The 5,000-nt window shown below is 53.7% G+C and overlaps 1 protein-coding gene and 1 non-coding gene across 2 annotated transcripts in view; one reads left to right on the forward strand and one right to left on the reverse strand.

The window, feature by feature from the left end:
* LOC126113206 (uncharacterized) overlaps positions 1–5,000 on the reverse strand; it is a 36,987-nt gene that overhangs the window by 26,931 nt on the left and 5,056 nt on the right. The window lies entirely within an intron of this gene.
* The window catches only part of LOC126113222 (small subunit ribosomal RNA), a 1,909-nt gene continuing 1,007 nt past the window's right edge, over positions 4,099–5,000 (forward strand). Inside the window, exon 1 of the ribosomal RNA XR_007524756.1 lies at positions 4,099–5,000. This exon is cut by the window's right edge and continues 1,007 nt beyond it. This is a non-coding gene — a ribosomal RNA (small subunit ribosomal RNA).

The following is a 5,000-nucleotide window of genomic DNA, read 5'->3' on the forward strand; positions in this document are numbered from 1 at the left end:
GCCCAGAAACGACACCTCCATCTACAGGAATCCAACGAAACTACGCCAACCATACCTCCAAAACACGGCACCGCCATCTATGACAATGTGACGAAACCACATGCAATAGCTCCATCTACGCGAATCGGACGACACTACGTCCACCATGTCGAGCGCACCACAAACAAAAATACCGCCACCTCCAGGTCCCCCGCAACATGACCTGCTGCACCGATGATACCGCCATCTATGAGACGCCACGCCGACTACGACATCGCTAGGTCCCACAGTGCCCATTTTCCGACGCCACCCACAAAGCCTGCATCATCTGCCCACCACAGGAGCCCCAACGCCTGTGCCTGCGTCGCACGAAGTCGTCGACCGACAATCGCTCCACCCGCACCCGCACGTGCCCCACCCCAACCGCCCAAATCGCAACTCCAGCGGATGAACGGCGGACTCTTCCCGCACTCGTAACGTGCAATCCGCCCCTATATCTTGCGTTTCATGAAGAGTTATATCGAATATGCCATATTCCCGCTGTCCCTATACATGCTGTAAGTAGCTCGCTTGCTACAGCAGCAGCAGCACCACCTCCGCGCGCTTCCCTGGGGGCACTGAACCGCAGGACGCGAGACCCCACGCCCAGTGGCAAACAGGGCTCCTCTCAGAATATAGACGGTCCTCCGATACTCCATCTTTGGTACAAGGCAACCATTCCGCTGTAAATCAGTACGTCACTCGTAGTTCAGTCACCTCACAGCACTGCTCAGTAAACTATGCAGGCCCACATAGATAGATTATATACGCAAATGCCCCTATACATGCTGAACGTCCGTACACACAAAATGAACCACACGTCAGCCACACACTCTATCACACACTACTCTCTGCCTGTAACAGACACAGATACAACAACTAAGCACCAGCATGGACCAACGTCCGGTGCATCCTATCCGCCACAGTACACCAACTACGCTATGATAACCAGACCGGGAGGTCCAATCATAAAACAGAATACCCCACTCGTCCGACAACCACAATTGCTCAGAGAAGCCACCAACACCCACACATGTCCTACACAGGGGTGCACCCAACATCACCACACTGCCTCGTCTTACAGCACAAACACACTGGCAGGAATGAAACACACAGGTCTGCCGCAACCACAGACACGGCTCGCCCCCTCTCACTAGCGAAAAGCGCATCCCGACGTGACATAACTCCTTTGACACACTGACGCTGCCTCGGGCATCCACGTCCTACGGTCGATATCAACGAACCTCACCCCCCCCCCCCACAACACGCCATCCCATACCACATTGTGTACCGTACCCAAACCTAACGTGTACTGTACTACAACGCAATGTGTACCATAACACAACCCAGTTTGTACCTTAACCTAACCTATGTCACCTTAACCTAACCTATGTCACCTTAACCTAACCTATGTCACCTTAACCTAACCTATGTCACCTTAACCTAACCTATGTCACCTTAACCTAACCTATGTCACCTTAACCTAACCTATGTCACCTTAACCTAACCTATGTCACCTTAACCTAACCTATGTCACCTTAACCTAACCTATGTCACCTTAACCTAACCTATGTCACCTTAACCTAACCTATGTCACCTTAACCTAACCCATCTTGCACCTTAACCTAACCCATCTTGCACCTTAACCTAACCCATCTTGCACCCTAACCTATGTTGCACCTTAACCTAACCTGTGTTGCACCTTAACCTACCTCAATTTGCACCGCAATGTAACTCAATTTGCACCGCAATGTAACTCAATTTGCACCGCAATGTAACTCAATTTGCACCGCAATGTAACTCAATTTGCACCGCAATGTAACTCAATTTGCACCGCAATGTAACTCAATTTGCACCGCAATGTAACTCAATTTGCACCGCAATGTAACGCAATTTGCACCGCAATGTAACGCAATTTGCACCGCAATGTAACGCAATTTGCACCGCAATGTAACTCAATTTGCACCGCAATGTAACGCAATTTGCACCGCAATGTAACGCAATTTGCACCGCAATGTAACGCAATTTGCACCGCAATGTAACGCAATTTGCACCGCAATGTAACGCAATTTGCACCGCAATGTAACGCAATTTGCACCGCAATGTAACGCAATTTGCACCGCAATCTACCCCCAAGTTGTGCCTTAACCTAACCCACGTTGTGCCTTAACCTAACCCACGTTGTGCCTTAACCTAACCCACGTTGTGCCTTAACCTAACCCACGTTGTGCCTTAACCTAACCCACGTTGTGCCTTAACCTAACCCACGTTGTGCCTTAACCTAACCCACGTTGTGCCTTAACCTAACCCACGTTGTGCCTTAACCTAACCCACGTTGTGCCTTAACCTAACCCACGTTGTGCCTTAACCTAACCCACGTTGTGCCTTAACCTAACCCACGTTGTGCCTTAACCTAACCCACGTTGTGCCTTAACCTAACCCAAGTTGTGCCTTAACCTAACCCAAGTTGTGCCTTAACCTAACCCAAGTTGTGCCTTAACCTAACCCAAGTTGTGCCTTAACCTAACCCAAGTTGTGCCTTAACCTAACCCAAGTTGTGCCTTAACCTAACCCAAGTTGTGCCTTAACCTAACCCAAGTTGTGCCTTAACCTAACCCAAGTTGTGCCTTAACCTAACCCAAGTTGTGCCTTAACCTAACCCAAGTTGTGCCTTACCCTGCTCTGTAATTGGCATATGACACGTTACAGTAATGTATTGTCCAACCGCAACCCGCTCAGAATGTTGTGTACACAGCTACGTGTCATCTCCCCATAACAGCTGCATTGCAGTGTGGTACGCCATAGAGACGTGTGGGAGTAATGGACGCAGTGGATGGCGATCAGCATGAGCCGTCTGTTCATGTAGTGGCGCGTGTATGCAGACGTAGTAGTCTCTTCTCACACAATGTGATAGCACGGTGCCCCGCGTTCCACATCTGCGACATGCTACAGAGGCCGGTTGACAGTTGGTCGCGCAGTGGACATCGCATACGTACGGGGGCACCTTCCACGTGCCCTCTAGTCGGGCACATTTTGTTGCGTGGATGTGAGCGGATGTAGTGTGTCTTGACACCTGACAGGCAGGCATGCAATAATAGTTGACTTTGCAAACGGGGATGGACGTGTACGTTTACTGGTGACGTTACGCAAATGAACAACTGGTAACCCGTTGTGGTGCGGTTGTCCTTGCTGGAGGTACATCTGTGAGGGCAACGATCGGTACAGCTACGAAGCGGTCCCCACCATACCAACGAACGTGAATGTGAATCTGGGTGTGAAGCGATACGCGGCTGTGGGTGGGTGGGACTGTCCCCGGCCGGTGAGGGGGGGCCGCCCGGCGTGCTGGCCGCGCGGTGCGTGGGCGCACGCGCTACAGCCGGCTGGTGGGGGCGCCCAGTGGCAGGCGCGCCGGCCGACGGACGCGGCAGGCGGCGCAGCTGCGCGCCGGGGCACCCTGCGCGCGGCGCCGTGCAGCCAAAGTGGGTCCTCGCCGGCCCGGTGCGAAGCGCGGTGGACATCTGCAGTGTGCTGGTCCGATTGAGGACTGTGTGCGTTGAGGATGCGCCGCCGCCCGGCACTCGGCGCCGCGACGCCGTCTGCTGCTCGGTCGCCCCAGCGGTTCTCGCTGGTGGTTTGTATCGCAGTTGTGCAGACGTGTTGGCACGTGCGCTGTGCTGGGAGAGTTCGCTTCGGCACCCACGTGGGGCCTTTGCCCTTCTGTGGCGCTGGCGTTGGAGCTGCCGGTCACCGTAGGTGGCGCGTGTTGTCTCCCGCCGGCAATGCCACGACAGCACGCTCCCGGGCCTCTGTCGGCAGCGGCAAGCTCAGTTGGGAGCACGGGTGGTCGCACCTAAAGCGTCTACTCGCCTAACTCCGGGCGATTGCGCCTCTCTCGAACCCGACCAAGTACTTAGGACGGCGCTGCGCGCCGCCGGGACCTGAGAGGGTTTCGAGGTGTATTGTGCAGGGGAGCTCAGCCTCCTCCTGTTTGCAGAATAATTGAGCGGACGCTTGCGTGTTCGCGCGGGCCTCTGGGACACACTCCCGGGCGGCCGGCTGCTCAGCTCTAGTTGACGCAGCTCCCTGGTTGATCCTGCCAGTAGTCATATGCTTGTCTCAAAGATTAAGCCATGCATGTCTCAGTACAAGCCGCATTAAGGTGAAACCGCGAATGGCTCATTAAATCAGTTATGGTTCCTTAGATCGTACCCACGTTACTTGGATAACTGTGGTAATTCTAGAGCTAATACATGCAAACAGAGTCCCGACCAGAGATGGAAGGGACGCTTTTATTAGATCAAAACCAATCGGTCGGCTCGTCCGGTCCGTTTGCCTTGGTGACTCTGAATAACTTTGGGCTGATCGCACGGTCCTCGTACCGGCGACGCATCTTTCAAATGTCTGCCTTATCAACTGTCGATGGTAGGTTCTGCGCCTACCATGGTTGTAACGGGTAACGGGGAATCAGGGTTCGATTCCGGAGAGGGAGCCTGAGAAACGGCTACCACATCCAAGGAAGGCAGCAGGCGCGCAAATTACCCACTCCCGGCACGGGGAGGTAGTGACGAAAAATAACGATACGGGACTCATCCGAGGCCCCGTAATCGGAATGAGTACACTTTAAATCCTTTAACGAGTATCTATTGGAGGGCAAGTCTGGTGCCAGCAGCCGCGGTAATTCCAGCTCCAATAGCGTATATTAAAGTTGTTGCGGTTAAAAAGCTCGTAGTTGGATTTGTGTCCCACGCTGTTGGTTCACCGCCCGTCGGTGTTTAACTGGCATGTATCGTGGGACGTCCTGCCGGTGGGGCGAGCCGAAGGCGTGCGACCGCCTCGTGCGTGTTCGTGCGTCCCGAGGCGGACCCCGTTGAAATCCTACCAAGGTGCTCTTTATTGAGTGTCTGGGTGGGCCGGCACGTTTACTTTGAACAAATTAGAGTGCTTAAAGCAGGCAAGCCCGCCTGAATACTGTGTGCATGGAA

This window comes from Schistocerca cancellata, unplaced genomic scaffold, assembly GCF_023864275.1.
Source record: "Schistocerca cancellata isolate TAMUIC-IGC-003103 unplaced genomic scaffold, iqSchCanc2.1 HiC_scaffold_242, whole genome shotgun sequence".
NCBI classification, from domain to species: Eukaryota; Metazoa; Arthropoda; class Insecta; order Orthoptera; family Acrididae; genus Schistocerca; species Schistocerca cancellata.